This window comes from Eurosta solidaginis, unplaced genomic scaffold (genome assembly GCF_040869045.1).
Source record: "Eurosta solidaginis isolate ZX-2024a unplaced genomic scaffold, ASM4086904v1 ctg00001140.1, whole genome shotgun sequence".
Taxonomy (NCBI): Eukaryota; Metazoa; Arthropoda; class Insecta; order Diptera; family Tephritidae; genus Eurosta; species Eurosta solidaginis.
In genome coordinates, this window is record NW_027136962.1 from 207149 (window position 1) to 227137 (window position 19989).

General features: G+C 32.9%; 3 non-coding genes across 3 annotated transcripts; all 3 read right to left on the reverse strand.

Moving 5' to 3' along the window:
- Positions 1 to 2973: 2973 nt before the first annotated feature.
- On the reverse strand, positions 2974 to 3092 carry LOC137235961 (5S ribosomal RNA). The gene has a single exon (XR_010948163.1). It is a non-coding gene; the product is annotated as a 5S ribosomal RNA (ribosomal RNA).
- A 5407-nt stretch (positions 3093 to 8499) lies between these two features.
- Positions 8500 to 8618, reverse strand: LOC137235962 (5S ribosomal RNA). Its single transcript, XR_010948164.1, has one exon. It is a non-coding gene; the product is annotated as a 5S ribosomal RNA (ribosomal RNA).
- A 5408-nt stretch (positions 8619 to 14026) lies between these two features.
- LOC137235963 (5S ribosomal RNA) lies at positions 14027 to 14145 on the reverse strand. The gene has a single exon (XR_010948165.1). It is a non-coding gene; the product is annotated as a 5S ribosomal RNA (ribosomal RNA).
- Between the last annotated feature and the right edge of the window lie 5844 nt (positions 14146 to 19989).

The following is a 19989-nucleotide window of genomic DNA, read 5'->3' on the forward strand; positions in this document are numbered from 1 at the left end:
CATAATTGCCTTTACGTAACAAGCGATGAATACGACCGACAGGGAATTGAAGACCAGCACGGTTTGAACGTGACTTTGCCTTTCCCTTTACTTTACCACCTTTACCACGGCCAGACATTGTTGTTATATATTTCACTTAATACACTTTTTCACAAATACACACACTAGCTGAATAGCTTGGGCACTTTATTTCCTAAACGCAATTTGTGCTGCGCTTATATACTTTTTCGTTTGTACATTGAGCAACCCCAATCGCATGTTTTCAAATTAATGCCGGCAATATTTAGCGAATCGTTACGAACAGGTTGAATGGTTTGTCGGAAAAAATACACTTAAAGGTGCGCATTTTGACACTTAGAAAATTATTAAAAAGTGTGAGTGATAGTGAAGTGATTTTGTGAAAATTAAATATGCCTCCTAAAACTAGTGGTAAAGCAGCTAAGAAGGCCGGTAAGGCTCAGAAGAATATTACTAAAAACGACAAGAAGAAGAAGCGTAAGAGGAAGGAAAGTTATGCCATCTACATTTATAAAGTGTTGAAACAAGTACATCCTGATACTGGTATATCGTCGAAAGCAATGAGTATCATGAACAGTTTTGTTAATGACATTTTTGAACGTATTGCTGCTGAAGCATCACGTTTAGCTCATTACAATAAACGTTCAACAATTACTAGTCGCGAAATTCAAACTGCCGTACGCCTATTGTTGCCTGGTGAATTGGCTAAGCATGCCGTGAGTGAGGGTACTAAGGCTGTTACCAAATACACAAGCTCCAAGTAATTTGTGCGACTGAGGAAAATATGTATAAAAGTGAAAAATGTTAACAAAAAGGCCCTTTTCAGGGCCACAAAATATAAATTAACAAAGAGATATGAATTTTTCTAAGTCGATGAAAATTTTTAATTTTGTTTTGCAATTGAAACATCAAAAAATGTTAACAAAAAGGCGCTTTTCAGGGCCACAAAATATAAATTAACAAAGAGATATGAATTTTTCTAAGTCGATGAAAATTTTTAATTTTGTTTTGCAATTGAAACATCAATTTTAAAATTGGTCAGCATGGTAGGGCTGACTTACAGTGTCAGACACTAGAGCGGTTAATTATTATGGCGAAGCAACGCTGTAGTCAGACGTATTGCGTACATTTTTGATCTTTTTGTTTGTATATTTTGTAGCCCTGAAAAGGGCTTATTGATAATTCAACATTTAATGAATGTTGTGTCCTTGTAAATTATCACAAAAAACGCAGCATATTTATTTTTTAGCTGATGCCTTTTTTGCAGCTGGCTTTTTAGTCGCAGCCTTTTTTGGTTTGGTAGCAGTTGCTTTTGCTTTTGTTGCCTTTGACTTAGCGGTGGCAGATTTCGACTTGGTTGGCTTGGCTTTAACGGCGCCAGTCTTTTTTGCGTCTTTAGCCTTAGATTTCTCACTTTTCTTTTTTTCGGCGGTTTTCTTAGTGGCAACAGCTTTTTTCACTTTTTTCTCACCACTTGCCTTTTTAACACCACTCGACGATTTTTTCTTTAATGTTGCACTATCTTTTTTGGCTTTTGATTTATCAACCGATTTTGACTTACCATCACCTGATTTAGTGGCTGCAGCTGATAATTTAAATGAACCAGATGCCCCCTTTCCTTTGGTTTGAATCAATTTTCCACTAGTAACAGCCGATTTCAAATAGCGCTTAATAAATGGTGCCAATTTTTGGGCGTCACATTTATATGTTGCACTAATATATTTCTTAATTGCCAAAAGTGATGAGCCACCACGTTCCTTCAAATTCTTAATCGATGCATCTACCATTTGTTGAGTTGGTGGATGAGTGGGAGCAACCGATGGTTTTTTGGGTTTAGTTGCTTTTTTAGCAGCAACTTTCTTCTCAGCAACAGCAGCAGAAGCAGCTACTGGTGAGCTAACATTTGCAACAGCGATTGTGTCAGACATTTTCACTTAATTATTTTATTTAAACTTTTATTAACACTTGAAAATATTTATCAATTTAAGCACACAAAGCACAAACTCACTATTTATACTTTTTTATACAAGCGCATAGAATGCGATACTCTGTTTAAAATTTGAGAAGCGCAGCGAAAAGATGGATGACAAATGTTTTCATTTCAGTGCTACGTACCATTTACATTTGATAAACTTTTCATCTTAATAAATTAATTAAAATTCACATATTAAAGTTATTGCAAATATTCATGTAAAAATAGATAACTGAAATGTGTTAGTTTGATATACGAATTCATTTAAATTGATGAATTTCATATTTTCGGAGTGTCAGGCATTTTAATCAAAAGTTTGCACTGATAAAATCGAATTTTTTCTCAATTAAGTGAAATTTCTTAAAATATATTTGTACTAATCAAAATTTTAATTCGGATATATAAAATATGTTAAATTAGAAATCAAAAAACTTATCTTCGTTGAGTTTTAACAACATTATTTTATTTTAAAAAATTTTTTAAATATTTCTATTGCAACACTAGAGTAACCCTATATGGCTTCACTTAAAGGCATCTAAAGTTTGGAATTTTAGTCTGAATTGATTATTGATATTGGACGTCTACAACTTATATGTATAATTAAATGAAATTTCATGACATTCAAAAAAAAATAAAAAAAATTCTAATTATCAATATGATTATAATATACATATCTGAACATAATCGGACATCAGCGTCCATTTTAAGTACTATAATAGGTGGATGAGTATGAATTTGTACTATGCAGATTCATTTTGTATTTATATGATGAATGCTTATAAGCTTTAAATCAATAATTGATATGGTAAAAAATTATAACTAATATTATTATGCACGTAAATGTATGCGCGCGTATGAAATTTTTCCATTGAATCTATAGAAATATTAAATTGTATTCCAAGTATTTATTCAATTAAATGCAATTTAATAAAAAAAATATTTATGTACATATATATACATAAAATAAAAGAAAAAGTTGGATATGCCAACAACACGCGGTGTTCCCAAGCGGTCCCCCATCTAAGTACTAACCGCGCCCGACGCTGCTTAATTTCGGTGATCGGACGAGAACCGATGTATTCAGCGTGGTATGGTCGTTGGCAAAATTTGTTTGCCTAAATTGGTATAAGTATGGCTATTTTAATGTGTATACTCGCAGCTGTGAATTTGTCCTTTTTTTTTTTAAATGATATAAGTCGATTTAAGTAAATTTTGTTATATACTTTATAGTTTAGTGTATTCAGATACTCTTGCTACTAAAATCAGATTAAGTTTATTTTTTTACAAAAATGAACTTATGCCATGTTTGAAAATAAGCCTGCTATTATAGACATATTTATATCGCTTGGCTTGTGTCGGGGTATATTCATTTGCATGAGTTTTCATTATGCATACATACGTATGCTACTTAGTTTAAACGAACATTCATACATACTACATATGCATGTACATCTTAATAACATATCTTTCTGTTATGTATTGTATTAGAGAAATTTTGAAATCTTTGTTAAAAAATATTGTGGTCCTGAAAAGGACCGTTTGTTTGAATGTATATTTATTTTGTGTTAATATGTCCGTAAAAATGAATTTAACCGCCGAAACCATACAATGTACGACCCTGCCTCTTCAATGCATATACAACATCCATAGCCGTAACTGTTTTCCTTTTAGCATGTTCAGTATAAGTGACTGCATCACGGATAACATTTTCCAAAAATACTTTTAAAACACCACGAGTTTCTTCATATATTAAACCAGATATACGTTTTACGCCACCACGACGTGCTAAACGTCGAATAGCTGGCTTTGTGATACCTTGGATGTTATCACGTAAAACTTTGCGATGACGTTTGGCGCCACCTTTACCTAATCCTTTTCCACCTTTGCCACGACCAGTCATTTTTTCTATTTAGCACTTTTTTTAGCTTTCACAAGAACACTTCACTTGATCACTTCACTTCACAACTAATAGCTTGGTTACCGAACGTAGCTGCTATTTATACAAAAATCCACAACATTGAGTGAGCTACCATTATGTGGCATAAATATTTCTATCTCATTTTAACTCGCACAATATTGCAACCCTAAAAAAATGGACAAATGAAACGTTTTTGTGTATTTTATTATATGTATTTCCACATTTATAAAAATTAGGTTTATTAAGTGAAGTGTTCAGTGATCAGTGTTTATTTTGAATTGTGAAAAATAAAAGTGAGAAATGGCTCGTACAAAGCAAACAGCCCGTAAATCGACTGGTGGTAAAGCGCCACGTAAACAATTGGCCACTAAAGCTGCTCGCAAAAGTGCGCCGGCAACTGGTGGAGTGAAGAAGCCACATCGTTATCGCCCAGGTACAGTCGCTTTGCGTGAAATTCGTCGTTATCAGAAGAGTACCGAACTGTTGATTCGTAAATTGCCATTCCAACGTTTGGTGCGTGAAATTGCTCAAGATTTTAAAACTGATTTACGTTTCCAGAGTTCAGCTGTTATGGCATTACAAGAAGCAAGTGAAGCATATTTAGTTGGTTTGTTCGAAGATACAAATTTGTGTGCCATTCATGCAAAACGTGTCACAATTATGCCAAAAGATATTCAATTGGCTAGACGTATACGTGGTGAACGTGCTTAATTCCATATTTTAATAAATATTATAAACGGTCCTTTTCAGGACCACAAATTTTTTTAAACAAAAAAGATCAAAAATAACTGAAGCAACTGTTAATGAAAATTCGTATTTTGATAGTAGCAGCTGTAGTTTTACCCTTAATATGGTGTGTATACCTACTCACGAGTATATACACATTTATTTGCTAAACACATACATTAGTATGTATGCACGGTTGTGTGTTTGTACCTTTGGTACGTATGAATACACGCCACAACTTTTTGCGCCTTTGTCGAGATGCTCATACAAACATACATATGTACATATATACATACAATATGTAGTAGCTTGCATGCTGTACTTTTTTAATGTTGCTCAGTTTTTTTTCTTCTGGAAAATGATGTAAGTCAACTTTTTTATGAATATTTTCAAACACTATTTTATTAATTGAAGTAGTTGTTAACGCAGATTTCGTTAAAAAAATAAATTTTCCAAAAGTGTACTTATGACCTTTTAAATTTTTCTTTCAAAAAGTGTTTTAATAGGTTTTAAAATAGATAAATACATATATATGACAATATAATTAATCTCTTTGTATATATATTTTGTCGTCCTGAAAAGGACGGTTTTAAATTTGGCGTCTAAGAATATATGTAAATCGGCGATTACATCACTTATGCTTTCTTTTCGGTCTTCTTTGGTAAAAGTACAGCTTGAATATTTGGTAAAACACCACCTTGAGCTATGGTAACTCCAGACAATAGTTTATTCAATTCTTCATCGTTACGAATAGCCAATTGTAAATGACGTGGAATAATTCTAGTTTTTTTATTATCACGTGCAGCATTACCAGCCAATTCAAGAACTTCAGCTGCCAAATATTCCATAACAGCAGCTAAATATACTGGAGCACCGGCACCAACACGTTCAGCATAATTGCCTTTACGTAACAAGCGATGAATACGACCGACAGGGAATTGAAGACCAGCACGGTTTGAACGTGACTTTGCCTTTCCCTTTACTTTACCACCTTTACCACGGCCAGACATTGTTGTTATATATTTCACTTAATACACTTTTTCACAAATACACACACTAGCTGAATAGCTTGGGCACTTTATTTCCTAAACGCAATTTGTGCTGCGCTTATATACTTTTTCGTTTGTACATTGAGCAACCCCAATCGCATGTTTTCAAATTAATGCCGGCAATATTTAGCGAATCGTTACGAACAGGTTGAATGGTTTGTCGGAAAAAATACACTTAAAGGTGCGCATTTTGACACTTAGAAAATTATTAAAAAGTGTGAGTGATAGTGAAGTGATTTTGTGAAAATTAAATATGCCTCCTAAAACTAGTGGTAAAGCAGCTAAGAAGGCCGGTAAGGCTCAGAAGAATATTACTAAAAACGACAAGAAGAAGAAGCGTAAGAGGAAGGAAAGTTATGCCATCTACATTTATAAAGTGTTGAAACAAGTACATCCTGATACTGGTATATCGTCGAAAGCAATGAGTATCATGAACAGTTTTGTTAATGACATTTTTGAACGTATTGCTGCTGAAGCATCACGTTTAGCTCATTACAATAAACGTTCAACAATTACTAGTCGCGAAATTCAAACTGCCGTACGCCTATTGTTGCCTGGTGAATTGGCTAAGCATGCCGTGAGTGAGGGTACTAAGGCTGTTACCAAATACACAAGCTCCAAGTAATTTGTGCGACTGAGGAAAATATGTATAAAAGTGAAAAATGTTAACAAAAAGGCCCTTTTCAGGGCCACAAAATATAAATTAACAAAGAGATATGAATTTTTCTAAGTCGATGAAAATTTTTAATTTTGTTTTGCAATTGAAACATCAAAAAATGTTAACAAAAAGGCGCTTTTCAGGGCCACAAAATATAAATTAACAAAGAGATATGAATTTTTCTAAGTCGATGAAAATTTTTAATTTTGTTTTGCAATTGAAACATCAATTTTAAAATTGGTCAGCATGGTAGGGCTGACTTACAGTGTCAGACACTAGAGCGGTTAATTATTATGGCGAAGCAACGCTGTAGTCAGACGTATTGCGTACATTTTTGATCTTTTTGTTTGTATATTTTGTAGCCCTGAAAAGGGCTTATTGATAATTCAACATTTAATGAATGTTGTGTCCTTGTAAATTATCACAAAAAACGCAGCATATTTATTTTTTAGCTGATGCCTTTTTTGCAGCTGGCTTTTTAGTCGCAGCCTTTTTTGGTTTGGTAGCAGTTGCTTTTGCTTTTGTTGCCTTTGACTTAGCGGTGGCAGATTTCGACTTGGTTGGCTTGGCTTTAACGGCGCCAGTCTTTTTTGCGTCTTTAGCCTTAGATTTCTCACTTTTCTTTTTTTCGGCGGTTTTCTTAGTGGCAACAGCTTTTTTCACTTTTTTCTCACCACTTGCCTTTTTAACACCACTCGACGATTTTTTCTTTAATGTTGCACTATCTTTTTTGGCTTTTGATTTATCAACCGATTTTGACTTACCATCACCTGATTTAGTGGCTGCAGCTGATAATTTAAATGAACCAGATGCCCCCTTTCCTTTGGTTTGAATCAATTTTCCACTAGTAACAGCCGATTTCAAATAGCGCTTAATAAATGGTGCCAATTTTTGGGCGTCACATTTATATGTTGCACTAATATATTTCTTAATTGCCAAAAGTGATGAGCCACCACGTTCCTTCAAATTCTTAATCGATGCATCTACCATTTGTTGAGTTGGTGGATGAGTGGGAGCAACCGATGGTTTTTTGGGTTTAGTTGCTTTTTTAGCAGCAACTTTCTTCTCAGCAACAGCAGCAGAAGCAGCTACTGGTGAGCTAACATTTGCAACAGCGATTGTGTCAGACATTTTCACTTAATTATTTTATTTAAACTTTTATTAACACTTGAAAATATTTATCAATTTAAGCACACAAAGCACAAACTCACTATTTATACTTTTTTATACAAGCGCATAGAATGCGATACTCTGTTTAAAATTTGAGAAGCGCAGCGAAAAGATGGATGACAAATGTTTTCATTTCAGTGCTACGTACCATTTACATTTGATAAACTTTTCATCTTAATAAATTAATTAAAATTCACATATTAAAGTTATTGCAAATATTCATGTAAAAATAGATAACTGAAATGTGTTAGTTTGATATACGAATTCATTTAAATTGATGAATTTCATATTTTCGGAGTGTCAGGCATTTTAATCAAAAGTTTGCACTGATAAAATCGAATTTTTTCTCAATTAAGTGAAATTTCTTAAAATATATTTGTACTAATCAAAATTTTAATTCGGATATATAAAATATGTTAAATTAGAAATCAAAAAACTTATCTTCGTTGAGTTTTAACAACATTATTTTATTTTAAAAAATTTTTTAAATATTTCTATTGCAACACTAGAGTAACCCTATATGGCTTCACTTAAAGGCATCTAAAGTTTGGAATTTTAGTCTGAATTGATTATTGATATTGGACGTCTACAACTTATATGTATAATTAAATGAAATTTCATGACATTCAAAAAAAAATAAAAAAAATTCTAATTATCAATATGATTATAATATACATATCTGAACATAATCGGACATCAGCGTCCATTTTAAGTACTATAATAGGTGGATGAGTATGAATTTGTACTATGCAGATTCATTTTGTATTTATATGATGAATGCTTATAAGCTTTAAATCAATAATTGATATGGTAAAAAATTATAACTAATATTATTATGCACGTAAATGTATGCGCGCGTATGAAATTTTTCCATTGAATCTATAGAAATATTAAATTGTATTCCAAGTATTTATTCAATTAAATGCAATTTAATAAAAAAAATATTTATGTACATATATATACATAAAATAAAAGAAAAAGTTGGATATGCCAACAACACGCGGTGTTCCCAAGCGGTCCCCCATCTAAGTACTAACCGCGCCCGACGCTGCTTAATTTCGGTGATCGGACGAGAACCGATGTATTCAGCGTGGTATGGTCGTTGGCAAAATTTGTTTGCCTAAATTGGTTATAAGTATGGCTATTTTAATGTGTATACTCGCAGCTGTGAATTTGTCCTTTTTTTTTTTAAATGATATAAGTCGATTTAAGTAAATTTTGTTATATACTTTATAGTTTAGTGTATTCAGATACTCTTGCTACTAAAATCAGATTAAGTTTATTTTTTTACAAAAATGAACTTATGCCATGTTTGAAAATAAGCCTGCTATTATAGACATATTTATATCGCTTGGCTTGTGTCGGGGTATATTCATTTGCATGAGTTTTCATTATGCATACATACGTATGCTACTTAGTTTAAACGAACATTCATACATACTACATATGCATGTACATCTTAATAACATATCTTTCTGTTATGTATTGTATTAGAGAAATTTTGAAATCTTTGTTAAAAAATATTGTGGTCCTGAAAAGGACCGTTTGTTTGAATGTATATTTATTTTGTGTTAATATGTCCGTAAAAATGAATTTAACCGCCGAAACCATACAATGTACGACCCTGCCTCTTCAATGCATATACAACATCCATAGCCGTAACTGTTTTCCTTTTAGCATGTTCAGTATAAGTGACTGCATCACGGATAACATTTTCCAAAAATACTTTTAAAACACCACGAGTTTCTTCATATATTAAACCAGATATACGTTTTACGCCACCACGACGTGCTAAACGTCGAATAGCTGGCTTTGTGATACCTTGGATGTTATCACGTAAAACTTTGCGATGACGTTTGGCGCCACCTTTACCTAATCCTTTTCCACCTTTGCCACGACCAGTCATTTTTTCTATTTAGCACTTTTTTTAGCTTTCACAAGAACACTTCACTTGATCACTTCACTTCACAACTAATAGCTTGGTTACCGAACGTAGCTGCTATTTATACAAAAATCCACAACATTGAGTGAGCTACCATTATGTGGCATAAATATTTCTATCTCATTTTAACTCGCACAATATTGCAACCCTAAAAAAATGGACAAATGAAACGTTTTTGTGTATTTTATTATATGTATTTCCACATTTATAAAAATTAGGTTTATTAAGTGAAGTGTTCAGTGATCAGTGTTTATTTTGAATTGTGAAAAATAAAAGTGAGAAATGGCTCGTACAAAGCAAACAGCCCGTAAATCGACTGGTGGTAAAGCGCCACGTAAACAATTGGCCACTAAAGCTGCTCGCAAAAGTGCGCCGGCAACTGGTGGAGTGAAGAAGCCACATCGTTATCGCCCAGGTACAGTCGCTTTGCGTGAAATTCGTCGTTATCAGAAGAGTACCGAACTGTTGATTCGTAAATTGCCATTCCAACGTTTGGTGCGTGAAATTGCTCAAGATTTTAAAACTGATTTACGTTTCCAGAGTTCAGCTGTTATGGCATTACAAGAAGCAAGTGAAGCATATTTAGTTGGTTTGTTCGAAGATACAAATTTGTGTGCCATTCATGCAAAACGTGTCACAATTATGCCAAAAGATATTCAATTGGCTAGACGTATACGTGGTGAACGTGCTTAATTCCATATTCTAATAAATATTATAAACGGTCCTTTTCAGGACCACAAATTTTTTTAAACAAAAAAGATCAAAAATAACTGAAGCAACTGTTAATGAAAATTCGTATTTTGATAGTAGCAGCTGTAGTTTTACCCTTAATATGGTGTGTATACCTACTCACGAGTATATACACATTTATTTGCTAAACACATACATTAGTATGTATGCACGGTTGTGTGTTTGTACCTTTGGTACGTATGAATACACGCCACAACTTTTTGCGCCTTTGTCGAGATGCTCATACAAACATACATATGTACATATATACATACAATATGTAGTAGCTTGCATGCTGTACTTTTTTAATGTTGCTCAGTTTTTTTTCTTCTGGAAAATGATGTAAGTCAACTTTTTTATGAATATTTTCAAACACTATTTTATTAATTGAAGTAGTTGTTAACGCAGATTTCGTTAAAAAAATAAATTTTCCAAAAGTGTACTTATGACCTTTTAAATTTTTCTTTCAAAAAGTGTTTTAATAGGTTTTAAAATAGATAAATACATATATATGACAATATAATTAATCTCTTTGTATATATATTTTGTCGTCCTGAAAAGGACGGTTTTAAATTTGGCGTCTAAGAATATATGTAAATCGGCGATTACATCACTTATGCTTTCTTTTCGGTCTTCTTTGGTAAAAGTACAGCTTGAATATTTGGTAAAACACCACCTTGAGCTATGGTAACTCCAGACAATAGTTTATTCAATTCTTCATCGTTACGAATAGCCAATTGTAAATGACGTGGAATAATTCTAGTTTTTTTATTATCACGTGCAGCATTACCAGCCAATTCAAGAACTTCAGCTGCCAAATATTCCATAACAGCAGCTAAATATACTGGAGCACCGGCACCAACACGTTCAGCATAATTGCCTTTACGTAACAAGCGATGAATACGACCGACAGGGAATTGAAGACCAGCACGGTTTGAACGTGACTTTGCCTTTCCCTTTACTTTACCACCTTTACCACGGCCAGACATTGTTGTTATATATTTCACTTAATACACTTTTTCACAAATACACACACTAGCTGAATAGCTTGGGCACTTTATTTCCTAAACGCAATTTGTGCTGCGCTTATATACTTTTTCGTTTGTACATTGAGCAACCCCAATCGCATGTTTTCAAATTAATGCCGGCAATATTTAGCGAATCGTTACGAACAGGTTGAATGGTTTGTCGGAAAAAATACACTTAAAGGTGCGCATTTTGACACTTAGAAAATTATTAAAAAGTGTGAGTGATAGTGAAGTGATTTTGTGAAAATTAAATATGCCTCCTAAAACTAGTGGTAAAGCAGCTAAGAAGGCCGGTAAGGCTCAGAAGAATATTACTAAAAACGACAAGAAGAAGAAGCGTAAGAGGAAGGAAAGTTATGCCATCTACATTTATAAAGTGTTGAAACAAGTACATCCTGATACTGGTATATCGTCGAAAGCAATGAGTATCATGAACAGTTTTGTTAATGACATTTTTGAACGTATTGCTGCTGAAGCATCACGTTTAGCTCATTACAATAAACGTTCAACAATTACTAGTCGCGAAATTCAAACTGCCGTACGCCTATTGTTGCCTGGTGAATTGGCTAAGCATGCCGTGAGTGAGGGTACTAAGGCTGTTACCAAATACACAAGCTCCAAGTAATTTGTGCGACTGAGGAAAATATGTATAAAAGTGAAAAATGTTAACAAAAAGGCCCTTTTCAGGGCCACAAAATATAAATTAACAAAGAGATATGAATTTTTCTAAGTCGATGAAAATTTTTAATTTTGTTTTGCAATTGAAACATCAAAAAATGTTAACAAAAAGGCGCTTTTCAGGGCCACAAAATATAAATTAACAAAGAGATATGAATTTTTCTAAGTCGATGAAAATTTTTAATTTTGTTTTGCAATTGAAACATCAATTTTAAAATTGGTCAGCATGGTAGGGCTGACTTACAGTGTCAGACACTAGAGCGGTTAATTATTATGGCGAAGCAACGCTGTAGTCAGACGTATTGCGTACATTTTTGATCTTTTTGTTTGTATATTTTGTAGCCCTGAAAAGGGCTTATTGATAATTCAACATTTAATGAATGTTGTGTCCTTGTAAATTATCACAAAAAACGCAGCATATTTATTTTTTAGCTGATGCCTTTTTTGCAGCTGGCTTTTTAGTCGCAGCCTTTTTTGGTTTGGTAGCAGTTGCTTTTGCTTTTGTTGCCTTTGACTTAGCGGTGGCAGATTTCGACTTGGTTGGCTTGGCTTTAACGGCGCCAGTCTTTTTTGCGTCTTTAGCCTTAGATTTCTCACTTTTCTTTTTTTCGGCGGTTTTCTTAGTGGCAACAGCTTTTTTCACTTTTTTCTCACCACTTGCCTTTTTAACACCACTCGACGATTTTTTCTTTAATGTTGCACTATCTTTTTTGGCTTTTGATTTATCAACCGATTTTGACTTACCATCACCTGATTTAGTGGCTGCAGCTGATAATTTAAATGAACCAGATGCCCCCTTTCCTTTGGTTTGAATCAATTTTCCACTAGTAACAGCCGATTTCAAATAGCGCTTAATAAATGGTGCCAATTTTTGGGCGTCACATTTATATGTTGCACTAATATATTTCTTAATTGCCAAAAGTGATGAGCCACCACGTTCCTTCAAATTCTTAATCGATGCATCTACCATTTGTTGAGTTGGTGGATGAGTGGGAGCAACCGATGGTTTTTTGGGTTTAGTTGCTTTTTTAGCAGCAACTTTCTTCTCAGCAACAGCAGCAGAAGCAGCTACTGGTGAGCTAACATTTGCAACAGCGATTGTGTCAGACATTTTCACTTAATTATTTTATTTAAACTTTTATTAACACTTGAAAATATTTATCAATTTAAGCACACAAAGCACAAACTCACTATTTATACTTTTTTATACAAGCGCATAGAATGCGATACTCTGTTTAAAATTTGAGAAGCGCAGCGAAAAGATGGATGACAAATGTTTTCATTTCAGTGCTACGTACCATTTACATTTGATAAACTTTTCATCTTAATAAATTAATTAAAATTCACATATTAAAGTTATTGCAAATATTCATGTAAAAATAGATAACTGAAATGTGTTAGTTTGATATACGAATTCATTTAAATTGATGAATTTCATATTTTCGGAGTGTCAGGCATTTTAATCAAAAGTTTGCACTGATAAAATCGAATTTTTTCTCAATTAAGTGAAATTTCTTAAAATATATTTGTACTAATCAAAATTTTAATTCGGATATATAAAATATGTTAAATTAGAAATCAAAAAACTTATCTTCGTTGAGTTTTAACAACATTATTTTATTTTAAAAAATTTTTTAAATATTTCTATTGCAACACTAGAGTAACCCTATATGGCTTCACTTAAAGGCATCTAAAGTTTGGAATTTTAGTCTGAATTGATTATTGATATTGGACGTCTACAACTTATATGTATAATTAAATGAAATTTCATGACATTCAAAAAAAAATAAAAAAAATTCTAATTATCAATATGATTATAATATACATATCTGAACATAATCGGACATCAGCGTCCATTTTAAGTACTATAATAGGTGGATGAGTATGAATTTGTACTATGCAGATTCATTTTGTATTTATATGATGAATGCTTATAAGCTTTAAATCAATAATTGATATGGTAAAAAATTATAACTAATATTATTATGCACGTAAATGTATGCGCGCGTATGAAATTTTTCCATTGAATCTATAGAAATATTAAATTGTATTCCAAGTATTTATTCAATTAAATGCAATTTAATAAAAAAAATATTTATGTACATATATATACATAAAATAAAAGAAAAAGTTGGATATGCCAACAACACGCGGTGTTCCCAAGCGGTCCCCCATCTAAGTACTAACCGCGCCCGACGCTGCTTAATTTCGGTGATCGGACGAGAACCGATGTATTCAGCGTGGTATGGTCGTTGGCAAAATTTGTTTGCCTAAATTGGTATAAGTATGGCTATTTTAATGTGTATACTCGCAGCTGTGAATTTGTCCTTTTTTTTTTTAAATGATATAAGTCGATTTAAGTAAATTTTGTTATATACTTTATAGTTTAGTGTATTCAGATACTCTTGCTACTAAAATCAGATTAAGTTTATTTTTTTACAAAAATGAACTTATGCCATGTTTGAAAATAAGCCTGCTATTATAGACATATTTATATCGCTTGGCTTGTGTCGGGGTATATTCATTTGCATGAGTTTTCATTATGCATACATACGTATGCTACTTAGTTTAAACGAACATTCATACATACTACATATGCATGTACATCTTAATAACATATCTTTCTGTTATGTATTGTATTAGAGAAATTTTGAAATCTTTGTTAAAAAATATTGTGGTCCTGAAAAGGACCGTTTGTTTGAATGTATATTTATTTTGTGTTAATATGTCCGTAAAAATGAATTTAACCGCCGAAACCATACAATGTACGACCCTGCCTCTTCAATGCATATACAACATCCATAGCCGTAACTGTTTTCCTTTTAGCATGTTCAGTATAAGTGACTGCATCACGGATAACATTTTCCAAAAATACTTTTAAAACACCACGAGTTTCTTCATATATTAAACCAGATATACGTTTTACGCCACCACGACGTGCTAAACGTCGAATAGCTGGCTTTGTGATACCTTGGATGTTATCACGTAAAACTTTGCGATGACGTTTGGCGCCACCTTTACCTAATCCTTTTCCACCTTTGCCACGACCAGTCATTTTTTCTATTTAGCACTTTTTTTAGCTTTCACAAGAACACTTCACTTGATCACTTCACTTCACAACTAATAGCTTGGTTACCGAACGTAGCTGCTATTTATACAAAAATCCACAACATTGAGTGAGCTACCATTATGTGGCATAAATATTTCTATCTCATTTTAACTCGCACAATATTGCAACCCTAAAAAAATGGACAAATGAAACGTTTTTGTGTATTTTATTATATGTATTTCCACATTTATAAAAATTAGGTTTATTAAGTGAAGTGTTCAGTGATCAGTGTTTATTTTGAATTGTGAAAAATAAAAGTGAGAAATGGCTCGTACAAAGCAAACAGCCCGTAAATCGACTGGTGGTAAAGCGCCACGTAAACAATTGGCCACTAAAGCTGCTCGCAAAAGTGCGCCGGCAACTGGTGGAGTGAAGAAGCCACATCGTTATCGCCCAGGTACAGTCGCTTTGCGTGAAATTCGTCGTTATCAGAAGAGTACCGAACTGTTGATTCGTAAATTGCCATTCCAACGTTTGGTGCGTGAAATTGCTCAAGATTTTAAAACTGATTTACGTTTCCAGAGTTCAGCTGTTATGGCATTACAAGAAGCAAGTGAAGCATATTTAGTTGGTTTGTTCGAAGATACAAATTTGTGTGCCATTCATGCAAAACGTGTCACAATTATGCCAAAAGATATTCAATTGGCTAGACGTATACGTGGTGAACGTGCTTAATTCCATATTTTAATAAATATTATAAACGGTCCTTTTCAGGACCACAAATTTTTTTAAACAAAAAAGATCAAAAATAACTGAAGCAACTGTTAATGAAAATTCGTATTTTGATAGTAGCAGCTGTAGTTTTACCCTTAATATGGTGTGTATACCTACTCACGAGTATATACACATTTATTTGCTAAACACATACATTAGTATGTATGCACGGTTGTGTGTTTGTACCTTTGGTACGTATGAATACACGCCACAACTTTTTGCGCCTTTGTCGAGATGCTCATACAAACATACATATGTACATATATACATACAATATGTAGTAGCTTGCATGCTGTACTTTTTTAATGTTGCTCAGTTTTTTTTCTTCTGGAAAATGATGTAAGTCAACTTTTTTATGAATATTTTCAAACACTATTTTATTAATTGAAGTAGTTGTTAACGCAGATTTCGTTAAAAAAATAAATTTTCCAAAAGTGTACTTATGACCTTTTAAATTTTTCTTTCAAAAAGTGTTTTAATAGGTTTTAAAATAGATAAATACATATATATGACAATATAATTAATCTCTTTGTATATATATTTTGTCGTCCTGAAAAGGACGGTTTTAAATTTGGCGTCTAAGAATATATGTAAATCGGCGATTACATCACTTATGCTTTCTTTTCGGTCTTCTTTGGTAAAAGTACAGCTTGAATATTTGGTAAAACACCACCTTGAGCTATGGTAACTCCAGACAATAGTTTATTCAATTCTTCATCGTTACGAATAGCCAATTGTAAATGACGTGGAATAATTCTAGTTTTTTTATTATCACGTGCAGCATTACCAGCCAATTCAAGAACTTCAGCTGCCAAATATTCCATAACAGCAGCTAAATATACTGGAGCACCGGCACCAACACGTTCAGCATAATTGCCTTTACGTAACAAGCGATGAATACGACCGACAGGGAATTGAAGACCAGCACGGTTTGAACGTGACTTTGCCTTTCCCTTTACTTTACCACCTTTACCACGGCCAGACATTGTTGTTATATATTTCACTTAATACACTTTTTCACAAATACACACACTAGCTGAATAGCTTGGGCACTTTATTTCCTAAACGCAATTTGTGCTGCGCTTATATACTTTTTCGTTTGTACATTGAGCAACCCCAATCGCATGTTTTCAAATTAATGCCGGCAATATTTAGCGAATCGTTACGAACAGGTTGAATGGTTTGTCGGAAAAAATACACTTAAAGGTGCGCATTTTGACACTTAGAAAATTATTAAAAAGTGTGAGTGATAGTGAAGTGATTTTGTGAAAATTAAATATGCCTCCTAAAACTAGTGGTAAAGCAGCTAAGAAGGCCGGTAAGGCTCAGAAGAATATTACTAAAAACGACAAGAAGAAGAAGCGTAAGAGGAAGGAAAGTTATGCCATCTACATTTATAAAGTGTTGAAACAAGTACATCCTGATACTGGTATATCGTCGAAAGCAATGAGTATCATGAACAGTTTTGTTAATGACATTTTTGAACGTATTGCTGCTGAAGCATCACGTTTAGCTCATTACAATAAACGTTCAACAATTACTAGTCGCGAAATTCAAACTGCCGTACGCCTATTGTTGCCTGGTGAATTGGCTAAGCATGCCGTGAGTGAGGGTACTAAGGCTGTTACCAAATACACAAGCTCCAAGTAATTTGTGCGACTGAGGAAAATATGTATAAAAGTGAAAAATGTTAACAAAAAGGCCCTTTTCAGGGCCACAAAATATAAATTAACAAAGAGATATGAATTTTTCTAAGTCGATGAAAATTTTTAATTTTGTTTTGCAATTGAAACATCAAAAAATGTTAACAAAAAGGCGCTTTTCAGGGCCACAAAATATAAATTAACAAAGAGATATGAATTTTTCTAAGTCGATGAAAATTTTTAATTTTGTTTTGCAATTGAAACATCAATTTTAAAATTGGTCAGCATGGTAGGGCTGACTTACAGTGTCAGACACTAGAGCGGTTAATTATTATGGCGAAGCAACGCTGTAGTCAGACGTATTGCGTACATTTTTGATCTTTTTGTTTGTATATTTTGTAGCCCTGAAAAGGGCTTATTGATAATTCAACATTTAATGAATGTTGTGTCCTTGTAAATTATCACAAAAAACGCAGCATATTTATTTTTTAGCTGATGCCTTTTTTGCAGCTGGCTTTTTAGTCGCAGCCTTTTTTGGTTTGGTAGCAGTTGCTTTTGCTTTTGTTGCCTTTGACTTAGCGGTGGCAGATTTCGACTTGGTTGGCTTGGCTTTAACGGCGCCAGTCTTTTTTGCGTCTTTAGCCTTAGATTTCTCACTTTTCTTTTTTTCGGCGGTTTTCTTAGTGGCAACAGCTTTTTTCACTTTTTTCTCACCACTTGCCTTTTTAACACCACTCGACGATTTTTTCTTTAATGTTGCACTATCTTTTTTGGCTTTTGATTTATCAACCGATTTTGACTTACCATCACCTGATTTAGTGGCTGCAGCTGATAATTTAAATGAACCAGATGCCCCCTTTCCTTTGGTTTGAATCAATTTTCCACTAGTAACAGCCGATTTCAAATAGCGCTTAATAAATGGTGCCAATTTTTGGGCGTCACATTTATATGTTGCACTAATATATTTCTTAATTGCCAAAAGTGATGAGCCACCACGTTCCTTCAAATTCTTAATCGATGCATCTACCATTTGTTGAGTTGGTGGATGAGTGGGAGCAACCGATGGTTTTTTGGGTTTAGTTGCTTTTTTAGCAGCAACTTTCTTCTCAGCAACAGCAGCAGAAGCAGCTACTGGTGAGCTAACATTTGCAACAGCGATTGTGTCAGACATTTTCACTTAATTATTTTATTTAAACTTTTATTAACACTTGAAAATATTTATCAATTTAAGCACACAAAGCACAAACTCACTATTTATACTTTTTTATACAAGCGCATAGAATGCGATACTCTGTTTAAAATTTGAGAAGCGCAGCGAAAAGATGGATGACAAATGTTTTCATTTCAGTGCTACGTACCATTTACATTTGATAAACTTTTCATCTTAATAAATTAATTAAAATTCACATATTAAAGTTATTGCAAATATTCATGTAAAAATAGATAACTGAAATGTGTTAGTTTGATATACGAATTCATTTAAATTGATGAATTTCATATTTTCGGAGTGTCAGGCATTTTAATCAAAAGTTTGCACTGATAAAATCGAATTTTTTCTCAATTAAGTGAAATTTCTTAAAATATATTTGTACTAATCAAAATTTTAATTCGGATATATAAAATATGTTAAATTAGAAATCAAAAAACTTATCTTCGTTGAGTTTTAACAACATTATTTTATTTTAAAAAATTTTTTAAATATTTCTATTGCAACACTAGAGTAACCCTATATGGCTTCACTTAAAGGCATCTAAAGTTTGGAATTTTAGTCTGAATTGATTATTGATATTGGACGTCTACAACTTATATGTATAATTAAATGAAATTTCATGACATTCAAAAAAAAATAAAAAAAATTCTAATTATCAATATGATTATAATATACATATCTGAACATAATCGGACATCAGCGTCCATTTTAAGTACTATAATAGGTGGATGAGTATGAATTTGTACTATGCAGATTCATTTTGTATTTATATGATGAATGCTTATAAGCTTTAAATCAATAATTGATATGGTAAAAAATTATAACTAATATTATTATGCACGTAAATGTATGCGCGCGTATGAAATTTTTCCATTGAATCTATAGAAATATTAAATTGTATTCCAAGTATTTATTCAATTAAATGCAATTTAATAAAAAATGCAATTTAATAAAAAAAATATTTATGTACATATATATACATAAAATAAAAGAAAAAGTTGGATATGCCAACAACACGCGGTGTTCCCAAGCCTAACCGCGCCCGACGCTGCTTAATTTCGGTGATCGGACGAGAACCGATGTATTCAGCGTGGTATGGTCGTTGGCAAAATTTGTTTGCCTAAATTGGTATAAGTATGGCTATTTTAATGTGTATACTCGCAGCTGTGAATTTGTCCTTTTTTTTTTTAAATGATATAAGTCGATTTAAGTAAATTTTGTTATATACTTTATAGTTTAGTGTATTCAGATACTCTTGCTACTAAAATCAGATTAAGTTTATTTTTTTACAAAAATGAACTTATGCCATGTTTGAAAATAAGCCTGCTATTATAGACATATTTATATCGCTTGGCTTGTGTCGGGGTATATTCATTTGCATGAGTTTTCATTATGCATACATACGTATGCTACTTAGTTTAAACG